This window comes from Uloborus diversus, chromosome 4 (assembly GCF_026930045.1).
Source record: "Uloborus diversus isolate 005 chromosome 4, Udiv.v.3.1, whole genome shotgun sequence".
Lineage (NCBI taxonomy): Eukaryota > Metazoa > Arthropoda > Arachnida > Araneae > Uloboridae > Uloborus > Uloborus diversus.
In genome coordinates, this window is record NC_072734.1 from 105,689,887 (window position 1) to 105,713,498 (window position 23,612).

Here is a 23,612-nt window from a genome sequence, read left to right on the forward strand (position 1 = left end):
GCGAATAACATAACTAAAATCAGGATCTTTAAATCTATATTCAAAGAATTTATCTCTAATTCCCATAAAAACGCCACTAACAATTCTTCACGCATCGGATTTACTTCCATCGATATAAGTAATAACAGCGCCCGATTGGATATTGTCAACAATTTCAAGAGCCAGTTGACGCAACAGCTCTGGGTGCTCGTTTAGTCTAGTAAACACCAGGTTAAAAAATTTGTTAAAAACCACATCACTAAGTGATGTAGTGGGAGTCAAAAATTAAACGTGGTACGGTACAGGGATCTACCCCTATTCCGTTCAATCCCCACCTTTTCATAAAACCAAGAAGACTATTCCTCTTCAACCTTTTGTTGTCCGTCCAGTTTAATAAAAAGTTATGACACAAGTCTCTTGAGTTTAGCAATATACTTTGGAAAATTTGCTAACCTTCTCAGTGACAGGGACTGAAGATCAGCCTCGTAAAGAACTATAGGACAGGAATGCCAAAGTCCAGTGATGGTTCTGGCTGAACTTAGTTGGACACGCTATAGCTTTTAAAGGTTTGTAGCAGCAGCATTCAGATAAATCTGGAAGATATGCTCGAGTATACTGGACGAATAAGAGTGATAAAAGTAATTCTAAGAGTTTTGGAATCAGCACCCCAATCCCTGCCGGAGATAAATTTTAAGAGCTGTAGTCTCTTTCTTCCTTTTTCAGAGAGGCTATTTATGTGTTTACTACAGTTGATTTCCGTATCCTGAACAAAACCCAAGCAAGTACAGTCTTTGTGGATGCCAGCAGATGTCCCTTTAGATTTGACATTGGTTTAAAATTAAACAGATGTCTATTAATGGTAAAGAGACAACTATGTGATTTTTAATTTGTACTAAATAATAAAACTTGTGCTTTTCCACAAGACACCGAATCCTTCCCAAAACCCCGTTTAGTGAGTTTTCAAGTCTAGCAATTTTGGTATCATGATTTCACGTCACAACGTCATCAGTAAAGATGCCATTAGAGTAGAGGGAGCCACTATCTCTATTCCAGCTATAAAAATTGAAACGGGTGGTACTCGAAAACGATCCCTGTGGAATACCCTGATATGACCTATAAATTCCTGAAAGACTGCTCTAATAATTAACTCGAAAAGATCTTATTATTCATCAAATCAGAAATCATTTGTAATAGATAGAATCAGCCAGAAAGCGCCCAGTAGCATGAGGCGTGTTGTCACTGATCTTATTTATTATAAAACAATAACAATCTATTGCAAATAAAACTTCCGCATCAACGTCATCCGCCATCTCTCCGTGGTCAAGCTTTACCAATTATAGTTTATTAAGACTTGCTGCTTTAGCTATTTACTTACACGTGTAAAGCCGCTTAGATTCGAAAATTTTAAGTCATTTGGATATAGAAGAAAGTCAAAAGGAAATGAAAGGAAGAATAGAAAACGATAGGTAATGAAAGTTACAAGATGTCAGATTTATCATTGAGAAAAACTTTTTGATTTCTACCCGAAACACTACAGATAGGTTTCATTCAATAACTTCCCTAACGTACAACAAAAATACATCTAAATATAGTTCCATAAAGAATGGTCATTAACCCGCTACTTTCAACACTTCACAATACACCAGTAAATTGCCGATAGGAAGCGTAAGCGCATCGTTCTTCACACGCAAAAGACCTCATAAATCAACGTAATCTTAAGCCTCATCACATGATCTCGAAGACCTTTCCAAGCTGTGTGACAAAATGGGCTTCTAGTCAAAACGACCCGCTGTCAAAGATGATGGATGGAGTATCCACGCAACTGGAGTATGGAATTACCTCCTCCGTCTCCTGCCCACTCGACTATTAGTGGCGGAGGAGCCCAGCGACTGGAACTGTTGTCAGGAATCTAACCCTTTCCCCGATCCAGTGAGCAATTTGGCAACACTTTGGCAATCATCACTGGTGATGCGCGTGGTTCTATTACCGGATTAGTTTCATCTTAGGGGATCGGATGGTATGCGAGTAAAAAGCAAATTGTCGTGACTACCAGCAGGTGTTTTTTTATTTTAAAATTCTTTTACCTCAAAGAATGCAAGCTTATCTCCAAGGAAATCCGCATTGTCTAGCAAAAGAAGATATATCACTTGTGGTATATTTCCTAGGTTGTAATACATTTCGTTTTAGTACGAAAATTTCGTCGCGCCTGATTAAACTAATAGGGACTTTGCTTAAAAGCATTAAAAATATTCGTGTCCTTGTACTTTTGTATTCAGCCGTTTTGTAAGGTTTTCATAAAAGGCAGATTTCGATACAAAAGTCTATCCCTGCTGAGCGCCAAAGACCAAATCTTTAAAAAAGATTTTTTTTATTATTGACGACTAACGCTACCCTCGAGAATATACGACCTGATATACGTATGATTACTAAACTGCCGTGGGAAATGTAAAGCACAATATCTGAAAATATTTCGTTTTTCATACTTTTACTTTTTTGTCATTCTAGCTTTATTGCAGAAGCTTGCTTATTTGGATTCCCCTGGAAATAAAGCCCGAACAAAATGTCTAATTCCAACCTTTGTCTATTATATTAATATGGAATCCAAAACGAGTTTCTTCAAATATCTCAAAAACTTATTTCTGCAGATACTGCCGTTTACCTTCCTACGGTAGTAATATAAGTATATATTTGCTGATTTAGACATATTCATATGTGACCTTTGAATAGCTTTTTTAAAAAGTGCATTATAGTCTTGCAACTCAAAGATATCAGTCGCACAGATTCGCTCAACGTGTTTTGGACAAATCTGTACCTCAGGCCAGGAGGACGTAAGTCCAAAAATTGCGATTTTTCTGTTTATTAGTGCATTGTATGTAGAAGCCTATCCGACATCGAGCCATGTAAACGTAATTCTTTAAAAAAAAAAAAAAAAAAAAATCCTTTGCAATTTTTCAGCAGGGTTAAAAGAGCGCGCGTCCCGATCCTTTGCATGCGCCAAAAAAAAAAAAGTTTTTCCTCTCTACAGTAAAATTATCATAATGTGACTTACATTCCTCTGGCTCTGAGGTACAGAAATATACTTTGATATCGGGGTATCCCCGCCGTATTGCCGAAACAAAATTTTTTCACCGCCCCCCATCTTTTTCCCCCCAAACTTCTCTTTTGAAACATTAAGAGCCAGTTTTTATAAGAACCGGGCAGAAATGGAGTGTTCCGATATACACCATTTTTGATTTTGCTCAAATTGTTATGGTGGATTCTTTTAAAAATTTTAGAAGACACAGTATTTTTTCTTTTCCTCCAAAAAATTTTTTGGCGCCCTGTAAAAATTCATAAGTGGAGCCCGACGTAGAGGTTTTTCCAAATCAGAGTTTTTAAAATTCGATTATTTCTGTGTATTGAGCATCCGCCAAAAAAATCTTGCATTGGCAATATGACATTTAGCACTTAAATTGAAATATATCGTAAATTTTGTGACTGATCTTCAGGGGCAGGTCTTCTTGGCAGGGGAGGCTAAACTGGGCCAAAGAAAGTGAAAATGTGTCATGTTTGAGGCCTCCTGGTTCCATGCATGGTTTTTGTACGTAATTTGTGTAATAATATGTATTAATTATTCAATGCCCTCATTAGTTGCTTGGCTCACCCTCTGCGCCGCCGAAAATTGGCGGTTTTTCTATCGACAAATGCTAAAAAGTGCAGTTTTCGCAAGCCTTTATCTCAGTGCACTGAGGGTCAGTGTAGAACTGGATACCTGCATTTCAAACTGGAGTATGTATATTTTCACAAACAAGAGACAGAACTATAGGCAAATATTTTTCAAGAATACGATACTTATTTCAAAACACTGAAATGAACTATCCAGTTTTCAGTTCAATCAACATATCCAAGTTTAAACTTTCCCCAAAGGAATTCCAGATACTATTTAAAAAAACAGTATGATCAAAAACTTTCCATAAAAGAGTTATAGACTTGCAAGAAGACTGATCATGCTTACTCGCATATAGTGCAGTTCTGGTTAGTTGAGCTGTGACCTTGACCTATGTTTACCTGTTTTTAAAGGAGTTTAATGAAAAATTGACGTGTTTATTGGCTCGGAATTTAGTTGGAATATTTTTGAAGAATTACTATGAAAGTTTCTCAACTCAATTTTGCGCCAATTACCCCCTCCCTATTTTCCGAAAACAGAGGTAAAAATTGTCAGAGTCGGAGCTCAACTTCTCGGAGCCTCACAATACTTTATAATCTTATAACTGGAAGCAAAGTTCAAAAAAAAAAAAAAAAAAAGGTTGTTATTGCGGTAAAAAACATAAGTTATTTGTAACTCTTTTAAAGGTGTTTTAGGCATATTTTTAAGTATTTTAATTAAGATAGGTTTTTTTCGTTTGATAATTACTTATTTCCTATACCATTTTAGCCTGTACATTATAGTGACAAAAATTATTTTCTCTGCACTAAACTGCCATGATAGCAAACAATTTCAAAAGTGAAATTTTATTACTTATGATAAAAGCAATAGTATGACATTATAAAACAAGAGTACAATTGCCTAACTGACTAGTGGACAATAAAAATATGCAAGACAAAGCATATAACTTGAGTACAAACTAACTGGATGCGTCGTTATTCAATTTCCTCACCTTGAAGTGCATTTTATATCCCTGCAGAACCATTGCCCATAGTTCTGTCACTTGTTTGTGAAAATACACATACTCTAATTTGAAATGCAGGTATCCAGTTTTACACTGACCCTCAGCGCACTGAGATAAAGGCTTATAAAAACTGCACTTTTTAGCATTTTTCGATACAAAAACCGCCATTTTTGGCAGCGCAGAGGGTGAGCCATGCAACTAATGAGGGTATTGAATAATTTATATATGTTATTACACATATTGCGTACAAAAACATGGTGGAGCCTCAGTGCATAGAACCAAGAGGCCTCAAACATGTCACATTTTCACTTTCTTCGGCACATTTTAGCCACCCCTGCCAGGGTTCATTGCAGGTCAGCCATAAAATTTACGATGTATTTCATTTGAGGCACTAAATATCATGCTGTAATCACAAAGGTTACTTTTGCTGGTGCTCAATGCGCAGAGATAATTGATAATTAAAAAATGTCGATTTAAGAAAAACCCTAAGTTGGGACCAACTTTTGGAATTTTTGTTTGTCACAAAAAATATTTTTGGAAGGAAAGAAAAAAATATGTGTCTTCTAAAATCATTCGAATAATCCACTGTAACATTTTTAGCGAAATCAAAAATGGCATGTATCTGACCTGCCTGACTCTTAAGGGACGTTGGCGAAACTGAGATTTTTACATCGCTGTTTCTCCTTTCCTATGCATGATTTTCTATAAAATTGAACAAACATTTTTTTTTTGTTTCAATTTTCAACGTAGTTCAAAGATCCATTTCTAAAAATTCCCGGGGGAGGGGGATTCAGCGTCGCTACTTACCCCTCCAAAAATATTTTTAATTGCCAACTAGGCTATTTGAAGGTACTGTTTTTCATCGCCGGGGCCACCCCGGGTTTTCGTTCTTTGTGAAGAACAAAATAGTATTCGTTTTTATTTTTTCTTAAAAGTTATATTAATAAATAAAATGAATAAAAATAAGTATAAAGCGCAGTAATATGCATTTATTTTGACAGTGCCAGACCTCCCAATTTTTTCCGAGTCGGGACAAATTTTGAAACTACTGATAAACTACTCATTTTCCTTTAAGTTTTAATATCGATTTTCAACGAAGACATCGAAATAGGGAGAATTTGCTGCCCCCCAAAAGTTACCACTCGGGGTGAGGGCCCAGATCCCCCACCCCCCAAATCCAGCATTGTGCATTAACCTCAAAAAAAGAAAAATATGTAGCTGCATACACACAGATGCATTTGGATGTAATCTGGTTTGATTAATCAATATGATTAAAATAGATTTTTTTTTCTTTTTTGTAACGTATCGTTGTAAAATCTTAGCTGTGACTGGATCTGAGCAAACATTTTCGAAGTGATGCATCGTTTATACTTTTAGGCATGTTACTAAGTTAGGTTTGACACTAACTGAATGTTGCTCTTTATTATTCATGTAATCTCTCGCTTCTCAGCATTCCTAAAGCAATGTAAAATATCCATCATTAACCATGCGTAAGGTTAACAATTCATAAAAAAACAATGGCGAATACTGTTTTCTTTCCCACATCACTTTTAATTTGCGTTTCAGACGCTTACCAAGCGTTGGACAAAGAGCAGAACAAACTGGCATTAAAAAAAATCTAAATTAAACCAAAAAGAATTATAAAAGAATTTTAGCGTACATAAATACATTCTGTTTTTATGAATGAATTTTTTCCCCTTTCCATCAGTGAATATTCTTGTGTGCGAACGTTTGTTTGGTTTTCTTTTCAGTCATGTCTAGAAGAAAAGAATGTCGTGCGGTTTTTTCTTGTACTTGTTTAGTTTCTGCATGTATGGTTTTGAAGTAAACCCATTTTTCCTCAACGTTTTTTATTTTTTTTATTTTTTTATTTCTTTTTTTAATGGTTAAAAGACACCATGGAAATGATTGAGAGAGATTTTTTGTGTCTTGTGATGAATGGAAGTGGAACATGCGACTAATGACTATAACTTTGATTTACAACTTTTAGGGTACAATCTTGTGTGTTTAGATTGGAAGGAAATTCATAAAAATCAGTACAGGGGGGGGGGGATACCCTCGTATAGCACGGTTATTTCGCTCCGTGGGATATCGAAACCGTGTTATATACGAGACTTTTTTATGAATACTTTTTTACTTATTTTTTAACGTAATTAATCATGCACATATCATAAATTATGTCAATGTGTACCGTGTTGTATTGAAACTATGTTCCGTGTTATATCGAAACCGTGTTATACGAGACCTTTAAATAATCTAAATCAAGGAATGTGTACCGTGTTATATCGAAACCAAGTCATAAGGAGTATATTTTATAATTGCTGAAATTTTGGCTCAATAGAATATACAAACGAAAACTGACTGCCAGAACATACAAAGACTCACTGATTTAAAAATCAGAGTTGTTATAAACAATAAAACTTAATTATTTTACATACCTCAAATTAAAACTGCTATGCACAACAAGAAAAAACTTTATCAACTCTGTTTACTAAGAACAAAACGCATTTTATGAGAAAAAAAATCTGAGCTTTACTTACTATAGCAATAAAGTTCAACTGAGTAACAACAACAAAATAAAATATAAAATGAAATAAATAGCATTATTCTATTTATTTTATTTCATATTTTGTTTCGACTACATTTGGTGATCTTACTTTTGAGCACTTTTTTTTAATCGTAGTGTTATTGAAAATATCCCGCTGTTCTTAGTGCGAGCGCGCAGAACTGAATGCTATAGCGACGAACCTTTTGTTGATTCTTATCTTTAAAAAAAATGCATTAAAAATAATATTTTGGTAAAGAAGAGCTTTAAAAATCACGAGCTTCTACTATCTTATCTGTAAATGTAGTTTGTTAGCAGCAACAATATTGCGGCAGGAAATACAACGTTCGTCGACCTTCGGTAGAGCATACACTATCTCGTTTATCCGGACTTGCTAGGACCTGAGACAATCCGGATAAACGAAAATCCGGATAATCCGGGTGATATGGATAATAAGTAAAACACAGTCTAAAACAAGCAGACTTATCTTTTATAACAGTCACAAACAATGCTTTGAAACAAAATTACGTAGGGTTGCTTCTTGTAAGCACTTTATCACTCATAGTTCAACTGCAGTGGTGTCGGACTCACACTCCAAATGCGTTTATTGGATGACAAAAACTTATTGCACGACCTATGCAGAAGTTGTACATTTAATTAAAACAAAGAGCGATTATTTGGCACATTTATTGTTCCGTTCTTGCTATCACTGTTTAAAATTATTATTTGAGTGTATATATATATATATATATATATATATATATATATATATATATATATTTAAATTCTTCAAATTTAATCCGAATAAACCGGAGATCCGGATAAATGAGGTGCTATACTGTAGTTGCGTGCCCCTTGAAATTAGTTCCATGCTTTCTTGGGGAGACACGCTCCACAGATTGGAAATAGTGGCGGATCCAGACGACCCTGTTGGGAGGGGTGAATGAGTAATGCATTATAGGGGGGGGGGGGGCGGTGCGTAAGAAAAATATATTTAAAAAAAATTAAAAACTGAAACATGACGTGTTTTTTTTTTTTTTTTTCGAATAATGTATATGATTCAAAGAGTTTGAAGAATTTGCCCCAGTCGTGTTTCGATATTAGGGTTTCGAAAACGAAAAAAAAAGATATCTTTAGTCATGCTAAAAACCAGGGGGTTCGGGGGCTTTGCCCCGGAAAAAAATTCGAGTTGAAGTCTTATAAACGCAATTTAATAGGCCATCTACCACCTTTGATGACGTAACAGAAGACATGGGGTTCATAACTTTTCCTCAGAAATGTTTCGTTCTAGAAGTTCCTAAAACGCAATTTTAGATGACCTTTGAATGATGTTCAAAGATAAGGAAAGAGGAACATCGGGGTTCCTCTCCGGAATTTTTTTGAAATTGAAGTCCTGAAAACGCAGTTATAAGTCATCTATAATGACGCTGGGGGAAAATACATAGTTCGGAAATTTCCATCGAAAATATTCGAAACAGGAGGTTTGAAAATGCGTTGGTTGGCCATCTTTGATAGCGTTAAGAGAAGGGATGGGATCAGGAGCTTTCCCTCAATTTATCGATATTGAATCTTCAAAAAATGCAATGTTAGTGAATTTTCATTGATGTTAGGGGAAGGGCTCGTGCTCGGGGGCTCTCCCCTGGACTTTTTCGAAATTGAAGTCCTAAAAACGTAATTGAAAGCCTTCTTTAAAGACATTAAGGCATGAGGTTCAAAACTCTCTCGGAAACAGAGGGGTTTGGGGTTAAACCCCTCCCAGAGCTACAAAATATTTATCCCCTCCCCCCTAAAAAATCGCGGAGGGAAAAACAGTATTTAAACTTTTCTATGCAAGATAGGTTTTAACAAAATATTTTACTGCTTATTGATCGAGAAACAGTCACAAATCACTTTCCAATTCTTAAATATATGAGTAATTTTTTGTTATGAGCACCCCTATTTGAAGAAGAAGGCTAAAATGATCTTAATGCAGCACAAAAGGGGATCATGATCATCAGCACTTCCGGTGCTGCAGAATTCTTTTTTAGAGAAACTTTTTTCGTAGAGAGAGAGGAAGCCAACCACACTTTTTTTTTTCTGTGGCTCCCTCCAAATTCTCATTGAAAGATCGGAACAATTATTAGCAGCGTTTGAAATTTATAAGGACATTGATCTATAAAAAGATAATTTTTTGAATGATCTCTTGAAAAATGAATATAAAATTGAAATAAAAGTAATTAAAACTGTATTTTGCATGTTCATGCATCTCCCCCCCCCCCCCTTTCTTCGTTTCATAGCAATTGTAATATCAATATGCGAGTAAGTAATTTTAGAGCAAATGAAATAAATGTATAAATATTAAGCCACAGAAACTACTTGATTTAATAAATTGAAAAATATTTTCACATTCTGAAATGAAGGAGAAAGAAAGCAAAAAATATTTTTCTATTTCAAAAAGCCCTCTCAGTTTTTTTTTTCTTGGATGCGCCACTTCCCGGAAATATGTTGATATTCAATTTCCAAAAACATAGTTTAAAATTTTTTAGTCATGTTTGGAAGAGGTGAGGTTTTGTTGTTTTCCTGCGGAAGTTTTTGGGAAATAGTGTTAGAAACGTATGAAATTCAAAGAAATCTTCCTCGGCGATTTTTTCGGAATTAAAGCTCCAAAAATTCAAAACTTTTGACGATGTTCGATGACATTGGCAAAAGGGGGTTCAGAGACTCTTCCCTGAAATTTTTTCGAATTGAAGTCGTAGAAATGCCGTTGTAGGTGATTTTTCGTAATGTGTTGGGGGGGGGGGGGGCGGAGCGTTTTTTGACCTTTTCCTGGAATTTTTTTTAAATTTACAAACCTTTTTGGGGGGGGGGTGGAGATCTCCCCAATCGTATCCCCTGTGGATCCGCCACTGATTGGAAACCACTTCTAAGAGCACAACAGTAGAAACGATTAAAAAAAAAAAAAGATTACTCAAACAACACTTAGGTAACAGCTATGCACATTTATTGCTAAATGAAAACTATTTTGAGAACTTAGCTACAGCCGACCGCCTTATCTAGTGGAAAAGTCTGACTGCGGATGGGAAGGTTTTGGGTTCGAATCCCGTCTTGGGCATGGATGTACTTCCTCTCTTTTGTCCTTGTCCTTTCTTCGTGTGAATGTGTTGTTATGGTTGCTTATCCTATAGACTGGGGCTTTACGGCATGTGTGTACTGAGGAAGTCGGACTTCACACCGAATCGTGGTACAGTTGGAGAAGTGAAGCAGCGCACCACAAAATGCCAGCCTAGCTGGCGCAAGACAACACAACTGAACTACAGCATGATGCCGCTCTTAATTTTATAATCTTGTAAGAAAATGCAGTACCCGCCGCATATTAAAATCACGCCCAATTTGACCAAGGAGCCACACGTAATAACGAAAAGAAAAAAAAAAGGAACAGGCAGCAATAGCGTGAATAAACTTCGGTGCGCCTTCCCCCGCAAGATTTATAATTGCACCCCCATAAGTCCCCCGTACTTCTTCCGTTTCCGCCCCCGCGCCGAGATGGTTTGCGAGGGTGCTATGTGCACCACTGGGCAGCAACCAAAAGAGCAGACTGACACTTTTTTGACGTAAAAGCTATTTGCCCTCGCTCCCCATTATCGAGATGTATGTTCTTACTTAAAGTCTGCTGAAATTTTATGAAAAGTGCCAAATTTAAAGACGTGGCGAGAAATTGAAGATGCAATGTGATTGCGCTGTCTGTATGTGACAAGACTAGTGCCGTAGCAAAGAGAGGGGGGGGGGGGGTCTTTGGGGGGGAAATATCCTTAATAGGCCCTGGTTTTAACAGTATTACTAATCCTAATACAGTGGCGTAAAGATTGCTTTGATGAAAAAAAAAGAAAACTCCAGAATGTATTTCTGACCGCGCTAGTAGACAAGACATCCAATTGCTAAGTGTGTGAAAGATGTTGTCCATTATTCACCGAAACTCGTTAAATTTGGCGATTTCTCTCAGCATAAGACCTCATCATTCTCTCTCAGCATTTCGATACGGGGACAGGAGGACAAATACTTTATGCATCCAAAAACATGTTTTACTATGATCTTTAGATTGCTACTTACTTAAAAATTTTCATTAATGCACGTCGTATGGTTTCCTGATGGTGTGGACATTTGATTTTATAAAGCAGCTGATTTTATAAACCGGCATATCTGCCCTTAAATAAAAAGTTTTGAAGTTTAAACACACTGAAACAGAAATGCAGAAATCGCAATGTTTATTAATTGACAGTTGTCAAAATTTTTTTGTGCTAAGAAAGCAGTAAACGCATTACAATTCTATAGAACTGTTTTGTGAGAAATTAGCTGAAGCTTTATCGCGTGTTTTTCAAGCATAAACTGAAATGAAATGATACGGTCTGTCTCTTGTTGAACATTACACCAACACGCACTCGCTGCTGAATTAAATTAATGAAATTTCTCAAAAAGAAACGCAGTCTAAAGGAGATTTAGGATGCAATTCAGATATTCTTTTTCATCGGTGTGCAAATTGATTGTTCTGTATCGAATCTTGTTCGTGTTCAGGTAGATAAATGATTGCGTTTCGAATTCCTGAAGCGAGAAAGAAGTATGCGTGACCAAACGCACTTGTGGCGTGAAACACTTAAGTTTGAGCAGCAATAATTTTAGTACTGTCATATTACCGATTCTAAATTTAACATTATCACCGTACTTTTATTTGGCAAAAAATACTATTTAGCTTTTTAAAGTTTTAAATTCAGCCTTTAAAATGCGTAAGAATGCGAATTGTTGTTTGTAGTCACAGTAATGTTTAGGAAAATCATTACTCCTTTATTTGAATTATCATCGTCTATGCTATTGAGACCTTGTGAGCTCCTCTCTCTCTTTCTCTCTCTCTTGTGTGTGTGCTTGTGTAATCATATCTCCTCTTGATTGGCGATGTCTACCAGGTCAAGACTAGTACTGTTGAATACAGGACATCAAAGGATAGCCATTTCGTTCTTTCTCATCTCTCTACACCTTATACCATATACCGCTACCTTACAAGGTACAAGATATAACAGGTCGGACATCCAGTCTTGAGGACATCAAAGGATCACCTGACACTCCAGGATGTTCATAGGATATCAAGGGGTAAATTCATTCAAATTATCAATTGTCCCCCACAGCAGACGGCACTGAGCCACCACAGGTGAGGAACGGGGGTTAGTGAGCAGGGAGTGGAGTCCCTATTTTAGACTATTAAAACTTGTGCGCGTGAGTCTATGTGTCTTTTTCCTCCGTATTGTGTGTGTCTACCAGGTCAACACTGAAACAGTTTGATAGAGGATATCCGGAGAAAGCCATTCCAGCCTGTCTCACTCCTCTAAACCTTAAAGGACCAGACATTCAGGATGTCCAGAAGACTTCAGAAGTAAAAGCATTACAACCATCAAATGTCACTCGTCGTAGGCGGCATTGAGCAGTTGGTGAACGGGGGTTGACGAGCGAAGCGAGCAGAGCTCACAGCCCCCCACTTTTACGATCTTTTCTGAAAACATTCCAGCATGATGCACTAATCTAATGACTATCAAAAGAAGAGTGATGAACTTCTAAAATTTTACACTCGACCTTTTGTAACTAATCCAAGATTTTAAATGGTCTCGTAATTTTAATATTTAAGGGTTAAATAACCTTCTCAAGTTCTCATAAACTCTTGAATCGTTATGGTTAAAAAATTAAAACTTTTCTCAAGATTGCTACATTCAATTCTTTGAAAGTGCTTTCAAAAACAGAGAGACCCTTTGTTGGAAAATTTTTGCTTACTAGTAGCGTATCGAACATTTCTTTCGTGGAGTGGGGTCTCTTATTTTCACACGCATACACACTGGCATATATATATATATATATATATATATATATATATATATATATATATATATATATATATATATATATATATATATATATATATATATACAAAAAGATATGCTTGTTAAGCATATATAAATAAGATTGATGTAGAATGTAAGCTTAGAATGTATTTAGAAAGAGATGGATAGATATACACATAAATATAGAAAATGATAGATACATTGTAGATAGATAAAGATGTAGTTATTAACAAGCACATAGATAGTAGAAGACAAATAGTGAGATCACATACAGAAATTGTACTTTTTCGAAAATAAATCTTTGATTGGGGATATTACATATTCAATTTCTTCAGAGGAGATTTTGTGACACCCTACCCCCATCTCTACCTTCGCTATACGCCACCAGAACTTACTGACCTTCCTTTTTTTTTGAATTTCTTGCAGAAAAAGTAAGCAAACGGCAAACAAATAAACAAAAACGTGTTATTTCAGGCCGTGTATCGATTAATGCCTGCACGTGCTAAAAAGTTTTTGAAAGAACTATTGGCAACGGTTCACCGGTCCAGTGGTGACTCCTTTATGACTCTATTTGGCGTGAAAGTAGACACGAAATGATGGAAAGGCCGAGGATTTAGGCCTCTTCATTGGCCAAGGACCCCTCTGATGATCTCTTAATGGTTCCCAATGTCTGGGAATATCTCGCCATTGGCTTTTAAGTTGTGTATTCCTTTGGAATATTAGTGACCATTGGGGCATGGGTCATAAGTAGGTTTGAAATAAATGCTTCAGGCGAGATATGAGGCGCAATAAAGACATTTGTGCGATGGAATGTGAAGTTGAATGCGAAATTTGACGGGTGAAGCTTTCATTTCTTTCTTCATGAATGATGTATTTTGTCCTCTATGAGGGTTGAATGCATCAGAAACGGTTTTAACGACCGGTGCTTATGGTTTTTTCTGCATTTTTATTAGCTGTCAAAATTGCATTCTCGTGAAAAAATACCATATCGAAGAAGAAATTCTGAAGCATCTTAATAATAAAAATAATCTTTTACTAATAATAAAGCGGAAAGTCTCTCTGTCTGGATGTCGGTAGGATGTCTGTGACGCGCATAGCGCCTAGACCGTTCGGCCGATTTTCATGAAATTCGGCACAAAGTTAGTTTGTAGCAAGGGGGTGTGCACCTCGAAGCGATTTTTCGAAAATTCGATTTTATTCTTTTTCTATTTCAATTTTAATAACATTTTTCAGAGCAAAATTATCATAAGATGGACGAGTAAATTACGAAATTATCATGACGTGGAATGGGAGAGCGAATGAACATAGCCAATTGGCGAGAAATTCGTGATTCATTATTTGTAAATACACAGGCGAGCCGAATGACCTTTTAATTTTCAACTACGGGCAAAGCCGTGCAAGTACCACTAGTTATTAAATAAAAACGAAAAACCCGACTGCGTAAAAACCAATATATATATATATATATATGTGACACCACTGAAATAGTTTTGTAATAGATACACAAATAAGACAAATCATAAATTCAAAAATGAATATTAACTAAAAAGGGTAAAATAAAAATATTATTAAATAAAAACAAAAATCCCAACTGTGTAGAAACCAAAAAAAAAAAAAGAAAGAAAGAAAGGGAATATATATATATAAGCCCAGTAGTTAAAATTTTTTATTAAGTATTATTGAATAAGGAAACCATTGAAATGGTTTTGTAATCGAAACCAAAATAAGACAAATCATAAATTCAAAAGCAGAATAGAAAGATCAATAGTCGGGGCCCATTCAAATTGTACGGGGTTCCTTGATTTAAAAAGGAATGGGCCCAGACTTTTGATCCTCCTATTCTGCTTTTGAATTTATGATTTGTCTTATTTTGGTTTCGATTACATAACTATTTCAATGGTGTACTTATTCAGTAATACTTAATAAAATTCTAAACTACTGGGCTTATATATTGTTTTCTTTCTTTCTTTCTTTCTTGGTTTTTACGCAGTTGGGATTTTTGTTTTTATTTAATAATATTTTTATTTTACCCTTTTTAGTTAATATTCATTTAGTTATTATGATTATAAGACGGTAAATTTCGAAACCTTGTCATTTCATTGAGAGAGTTTATATCGTGAGGTTTATTAAGTAACTTGCATTTGCCTAAACTACTGATCATTTTAACTCGGCTTAAAGCTGTATGTGCTTGACCTTTAGCAAAAATGCACGAACTTAATAAGTCAGCAGCAGCACAGCTATAGAAACAGTCTATATAACTCATGATGACGCGAAGTCGGAAACGTCGTCAGTCAAGTCTTTCTCAAAAAAAAAAAAAAAAAAAAAAAAAAAAAATTGAAAAAGCCCATCAAGAATGTAAACGTGGCGAAACTCAGTCCCTTAAATTAAGGCAAAAACAAATGCAACAAGTTAAAGATTAAAATCGAATTCGTAGACTTAGTAAACAAAAAATTCAGGCAGTGAAAACGCTATCTGCATTTGTTGCTCGCTGTGTCGCACGCAGGTAGCATGCGACACGATCCCGAAATGACAGCATAGCGACTAATTGTTGATATGGTGAATTTTGATTACTGTCATGTGTTTAGTAACACTCCAAAGCTTAAGACAAATCGATTGACGTAAGAATTATCAAAATTGGCCAAGGCCTTTAGCCTGTTCAACGCCACATAGGAACAAACATGCATGCATACACTGTTAAAACTACAGGTTGCGATTGGCACCTTTCAAGGGTGAAAAGCTTGTTCACCAGCGACACCCTATACGGTGCCGAAATATCACCCTTAAAATGGGTGAAAAACTGGCACCCTTAACCCCAGCGTGCACCGTAGGTGAAAAGATGGCATACTGGGAGTGAGAAATGGCACCCTCACTTTTCCCTATTGCAGGTTTTAATATTCAGTTCTTGCGGAAAGGGCGCTACCCCTCCCCCAATGGAAAATAGGTAGCCCCTCATGTGGTACGGGGAGGGAGAGGGGTTTTTTTTTGGGGGAGGGGGGGGTTCAGGGGGCTGTTCCCCAATACAAGATCGTAAAAAATCGATAGTTTTTAAAAAACATCCCCTTTTTTGACTGAAGCAGTCTGCGCTATGACCCACTCCGCCCCCCCCCCCCATTTGGTACACCCCGCTGTTTTTAATCTTATTGGAATAGACTTTTTACTATCCAGATGGCCGATGGCTGTTAACTATTGCAGTTACTTGCGGAAGGAGATGTTCCTCCTACATAGTAATTCCCCCCCCCCTCATGCGGGTGGGGGGGGGCATCCCCCCCCAAAAAAACGAAACAATAAAAAAAAACTAAAATTTTTCAAAAACCAACCTTAAATATTAAGTCTGCGCCACCCGCTCAACTACCCCTCCCCCCCCCATCGCAAGCCACACTGCTTTTGTCCTTATTCGAATAAAATGCTTAAATTTTTTATCCAGATGGTCGATGCCAGTTCCCTATCGCAGAGTTACAGGGCGTAAGGGGATGCCCCCTAAATAGAAATTTACCCTACTCAGGTCATGGGGGTGGGGGGTGGGGGCTCCCCCTCCCCCCCCCAAAAAAATATGAAAATTAAAAATTTTCAAAAACCAACCGTAAAAATCTGAAGTCTGCGCCACCCGTTCAACTATCCCCCCCCCCCCGTAGGCCACACTGCTTTTGGTCTTAATGGAACAAAAATAGCTTGAACGTTCTTTTATCCAGAGGGCCGATGGCTGTTCCCTATTGCAGAGTCACTTGTAAAAGAAGATGTTCCCCTAAAATAGGATTTCACCCTCTTAGGTATTAGGGGGGGGGTCTGGGGCATCCCCCCCTCCTTCGGAAAAAAAACATAACTATCAAAAAACTTAAGTTTTTAAAGGAAAACTTTAAAATTTTGAAGCTTGCGCCATGACCCGCTCCACCCCCCCCCCCGTCGTAGGACTCACTGCTTTTGATCTTATTGCAATAAATTGCTTGAATTTCTTTTATTCAAAAGGCCGATGCTTGTTCCATATTGCGTTTACTTTCGGGAAGGGGGTGCTTCTCTGAAAGTAAAAGTTAACCCGATTAGGTAAAACGGGGGGTGGGGTGGTCACCCCCCCCCCAAAAAAAAGAAAATCACCATAAAAACTGAATTTTTTAAGAAATAAACCTTAAAAATTTGAAGTCTGCGCCATGATCCGCTCCATCATTCCCCCCCCCCCCCCGTAGGCCCTACTATTTTTTGGTCTTATTCAAATAATAAGCTTGATTTTTTTTTAATCCAGAAGGTCGATGGCTTTTCCCTATATCAGTCACTTGTAGAAGATGTTCCCCCTAAAATAGGATTTCACCCCCTCAGGTATTAGGGGGTCTAGGGCATACCCCCCCCCGTCCTTAAAAAAATTAAAACCATCAAAAAACTAGAATTTTTAAAGGAAAAACTTTAAAATTTTGAAGCTTGTGCCATGACTCGCTGCAACCCCCCCCCCCCCCCCGTAGGACCCACTGCTTTTGATCTTATTGCAATAAATTGCTTGAATTTCTTTTATCCAAAAAGCTGATGCCTGTTCCATATTGCATTTACTTTCGGGAAGGGGGTGCTTCCCTGAAAGTAAAAGTTAACCCCTTAAGTAAAACGAGGGGGGTCAATCCCCCCCCCCGAAAAAAGAAAGAAAATCGCCACAAAAACTGAAATCTTTAAAAAATAAACCTTAAAAATTTGAAGTCTGCGCCATGACCCCCACCAATAGGCCCTACTACTTTTGGTCTTATTCGAATAAATAGCTTGATTTTTTTTAAATCCAGAAGGCCGATGGTTTTTCCCTACTGCAGAGTTATAGCGGAAGGGGATGTTCCCCTTTAAATAGGAATTCCTACCCACATGTTATGAGGGTGAAAGCACCCCCCACCCCCCCCCCCCCAAAAAAATTATAAAAATTAAAATTTCTTAAAAACAAACCTTAAAAATATGAAGTCTGCGCCACTCGCTCAACTCATTAATGTGGTTTGACTGTAACAGGAAATTTCTTAATTGACTGTGATCAACCACTGGCACCACATTATACTGAATTCCACTTAATGGTGGTCTGAAACAATTTTTACTCGTCTCGGTACAACAGACCACCAATGGTTCTGAATGCTAGTCAATGCATAAAAAATTTTATTGCAAATACAAGCCAAGGAGCAAATTTGTAAAAAGTTGCTAGTACAGAATGTGCTGTAAATAAAATTATACATATAAACAAAAAACAAGCAAGTGTTACAGATTTATTCCAATAGCCCACTGGTAAAGAGTTGAGGGGGGGATGTTACACACACTCCTCCAAGTGAAACGATACCTCTGGGGGTGCTGGCCCAGGGATTGCTCATTTTCTGGTCTGAATCAGAAAATCAGAGCTATCTTCAGGGTCACATCCAACTGGTTAAACTACAAATAGTGGCAGGTACGGATTCGATTCTTTACCCTAGAGCGACGAGTGGTAAAGAATCAAATTTTTAAACAATATGCTTAGATACTGTTTAAGGCTTTCACGGCCGGCGTCAATATGAGGAGATAACATTTCCGGGCTCATGATGGCTGCAGCAAAGCAAGCCGAAACGTCTGGAATTTCTACTCCAACTAGACCACGGCCAATAGCCCGGAAATGTTATCTCCTCATAATATGCTTAGATTTTTAAGCCCTGCAGACCCTTATCTGATACAATATGTAAACTCTGAGTTCTACTGTGTTTTTTGAAAGCCATATCAATTTTTCAGATTTTAGAATATCTCTTACAGTAGAACTTCAATTATCCAAACTCCAACTTTCCGAATCACTTTCAGAATTTCTGAAACAAAAATACAGTAAAACCTGTAAAGTTGATCACCCTTGTAAGTTGACCGCCTTTTTTCAGGAACGTAATTAGCCTTTATCGTATAAATCAACCTCTATAAGTTGACCATCTGTTTAAATTGATCAATAAAGTAGTGCACCGCAAGTGGTCAACTTACACAGGTTTCACTGTATAAGATAAATTTTAAAAGATTAGACTACCAATCTAATGTAGGCGCAGCATAAACGTTAATGGGATGATAAAAGTAAGATAAATTTTTAAAAAGATTAGACTACAAACCTAGTGTAGGTGCAGCACAAACATTATTGGGATGAAGAGTCAGTGTCATAGTGCAGAAGCTTCTAATGTACAGCACAAGTAAATATACTCAGCACACACACAAGTTAATGTGTTGACTTTCCTTTCAATTAATCAAAGACTTTTTCTCTAAAAATGTTCTTTTCTCCCCTTTTCAACACAAATACTGACTAATGAAAATCCAATCATCCGAATGGGGTTCAGTTTCAATTGAATCGGAAAATTGCAGTTCCACTGTACTGCCATTTCAATTAATATTTTTATGTTATTCTATTAAATTACCAACATATGTATTCTAAAAAAATATCATTCACATAAAAAATGTTAATTTAAATTCATTAATTGCTACACTCTTCATGGTTAAAGTTAATTTTCCAAACAACATATTTCTATACTTTTTTTTATAGTCAATGTGTCGAGAAAATTTTTGTTCCATGAAAACAAGAAACAAGAAAGGCACAACAATGTGGCATTAAAATGTTGTACAACAACTTCATGTAGACACACATTAAAAATAAAACTCTTTTACAATGCAATCAAGATGTGAACTTAAGGTGAGCAGGATTGTAAACAGCAAGTTTCCCCCTTTTTTTTATGCGTGCTTGTACCCCAAAAAAATTTTCCAGTCAAATTTGAACTTAAGTTTTTCCTGGCAATATTTCAATAGAATTTCTTTATATTTTCTTCAGTTAGGCCTGAAAAGTCAATCATCACTTAAGCTTACAGTTTCTATAAAAGTGAGGTTCAACAATAATAACACTAAGTAAGGAAAAAAGATTTTAAATTTATTTTATAGAAACATTTTCCCACTATACCTTCTCTTACGTAATGCTAAAGACTTTGTAACTAATGAAAAAAATATTTTTCACCACAGGGGGGGGGGGTCACCTTTTGACCCTCCCCTGAATTCGCCCTTGGCCACTGGCAGTGTGGCGAGATCATGCGTAGGTGGTTGAACCGTTATTTGCTTTGAGAAAACCCTGTAGTCTGTCGTCATGTGAATATGAATGCTTGATAGACATAACTTCAAACTGCACCTTTAAATCTACCTTACAGATACTTCACTTGAAGGTCTGACTAAAAAAGAAATACCTTGGCAATTAGTTATTTCAGAACAATATTATTCTACAAACCATGTTATTATGAATTTCCTCACAAATTCTAAAAACAATTTGTCAGGAGCCCACCAATTTTCCTTGCCTCCAAAGATTTTACAATTTTTGTCAGTCTGTGCTTACCCATTTTTGGTTTTGGCTGGACACCAGAAAACCCCAGCTGTTGAAAACACAAAGCCTGTCCTTCCAACTGTCATAACTTATATATGCAAATCTGAATTTAACTTATGCAGTAACCAAAACTATACACTGAAGCTGCCTAAATGCTGATCCTAACATTCTACTCTAGATATCAACCATTAAACCCAATACATTAAAATTGCATCAGTTAAAACAACTTCACATTTCAATTTTGAATTTTAATCGTTTTGTTGTAACAATTGTTTTCTGTCTGTTCAACTTGATTTTTGTATTCCAGAATTTGTAAATAAAGTTAAGCATTATAAGCTACCTTTTATTAAAAGTACTGTAGGATGGGATAACTTTGGAACATTTTTCAAAGTTTAACTGCTCCTATCTCTATTTTCAAAGAAAAAAGCTAAATAATCACAAATATGTCAATTGAGTATTCCTCTTACAAGATATGGCAAAAGAATAACTCTAGTTATAGTGATATTTTATTTAAAAAAATCTAAATTTGTCCTAATCTTACCCCATTGATTGGGATAACATTGGAACAGTGCTTTATCCCAATTCAAAACAGTAGGAAACATGACTTCGAACCATTGTACCATAGGTGCCTGATCTACACTAGGAACAACAAAGGAAATGAGTTTATATCAATCCTAGAATATTATATATTAAATAGATAATTAAGAACAATGCATTCTAACTAACAAGTAAAAGATTACGATATTATTTTAAACTGCTATGAAATTTAAAAAAAAAAAGATAGTGTAACTAATACTATTTAAACACTTTATAAAGTTTAGTTTTTGTCAACCAAAGCCAAAATAAGGCTGTAAACTTACAGCCCTTTAACTTTGAAAATTTCTCAGTCCCATAGTAACCTCGTGAAAAGATGAAAATTTACAATGTAGAGGCTGTAAAACATAAACATAGTTATTATACCTTACAACATAACCAGTTATCATGATTGTCAGTTATGAAACCCTATATCCCCAGAAAAGAAACTAATCAGTTTCTGCAGAATTTCTGATCAATAGAGACGTACCGAGCAGCACTTTGGCCGAGTAGTCGAGTACTCGGCCTTTCGCTACTCAGCCGAGTACCAAGTTCCAATTATATAAGAAAAACCACGGACACACACGTGACAAATTGTGAACTCATTGGAATAGTAGTATAGACCTCCATATAAAAAAAATAGTTTTTAAAACAAAATTCCAGCTGAAATTTAATTATGTATTATTTAAAAGATTTTGTTTGTGTCAATAATTTTACAAATAAGTTATTTTTTAAAGTAAAAATAAACAAATACACAAAAGGTAGGATTATCAAGTTGGAATTAAAACAAATTATATCAATCTATACTTCTAGTCAGACAAATGTAAATAATTTTTTAAAGCAAATGAAACAATGTTAAAAGTACAAATGTGCAGGAGCACTGCAGACACATTCTTCTGCATTACAAGGAACATCTTTTTCAGTGCATAAAATGTGAGCAAATGAACGTAAAAAAATCCGACTTTTGTCGGATGTCTTTAAATCCATAAGCTCACATTTTGTGCATTATAAAAAGCATTCCTTGAAATGCCAAAACACGTGTCTACAGTGTTCCTGCACATTTGTGATTTTAACATTGTTTTATTTTTTAAGAAAGGGTATTTTTATGCTTCTTATAAATAATTTTGTTAGTGGCAAAAATCCATTTAATAGTATAAAAATTTCATATTTTCTGTACTTGCCTTTTTGCCCCATTTTTAATATATAAGTTTCATTAATTTTGGGGCATTAAAATATAAGATTTACACCATTGAGGCATAACAAACTTCATTATTCTCAGAATTTGAATTTGACTTGTAAATTTGAATTGTAAATGATTGCAGTATATTATTTATATGCTTGCACTTTTTTTATTAATTGTAACATCTGCTTTGAACATTATTCAATTTTTTACAACTACTCAGTATTGGCCAAGTACCTGATCAAAATTTGCTCGAGTACTGAGTACTCGGCAAATTGTGCGAGCAAGCCGAGTACCCGGTAGTTACCGAATACTTGGTACGTCTCTACTGATAAACATAGCCAAGATTAGTTGTACTACATTAAGTTATTTTTGGAATAATTTATTTTATTTTTTATTTATTTTAAGTTAATAACTATGCTTTTAAGGAAAATAAATTTAGGATTTTTGATGGAAGTGCATTTAAATTTCACATAAGACACAAATTAGATAAACTACTTCAAATTGAATGCAATATACCCCGACAGCCCGGTCATCACATACTGAGTCTGTAGTTTCGTTCTTACTAGAACTCCTCAGTCAGGAATAGTGAATAACAGAGCTGGTTTCGGATGTCATCTCAATTCAGTTCCGACTTAGCCCTGGCTTAGGGGTAGTAACTTACTGCTAAATACCCATACTTTGTCTTCAACTCACAAGTGGCACCATACCATGTTGCGAACACTCGCTGGTGAATTCACTTTATCTACCAGTTTGTAGGCACTCTCAGCTTCAATTGAGATATCATCTGCCATCTGCTCAGTTATTCACTAATTCTGACTGAGGAGTTCTAAAAAGATCCAAACTGCAGTCTCAGGATGTGATCAGGCTGTTTGGTACATTACATCTTGTTCTGGGGCCTTAGCCTTGGCTTAGAGGCGGTATCTTACGCCAAAATATTTCAAATTGGCATAAAATAAAAATTAAATTTTTCAGATAAAAAAAAATTAACCAGGTATTCAACTGAATATTTTTTTACTTAGTGCATCTCAATTAACATCAATAGAATATTACTGGATATTAGGGTTGGGCAATGAATCGCAAAAAACTGTTGTACATCCTACATCTTTAAATCAAATTAGAATTTTTCTCTAAACCAATTCATCAATATAGCACTGGCTACAAATCCTACCACCAATATTCAGACACCATTCCACAATCGTTACCGTTTCAATATCTTAATTGTTTCAAAATTCAGTAGAAGCAGGGGCACCCAGATGGGAGGTTACTGTGACCTACAAAAATGCCCTTATTCCACAATTTTTTTTCAGATGATTCATAAAATTTAACGATTACTTTTTGAACTTACCTTTTAAAAAAATAATGAAGTTTAATGTCTCTTCTCATAAGATGAATTCATACTTATAGCTTATGCAGTACAATTCAGCAAATTAAAAAAATTTCCCAACTAAAAATTTAAGTTCTGTTATCTCTGCGTGGAAGTATCATAAGCGAACAAAGACCTTCACTTTTCCCAAAACTT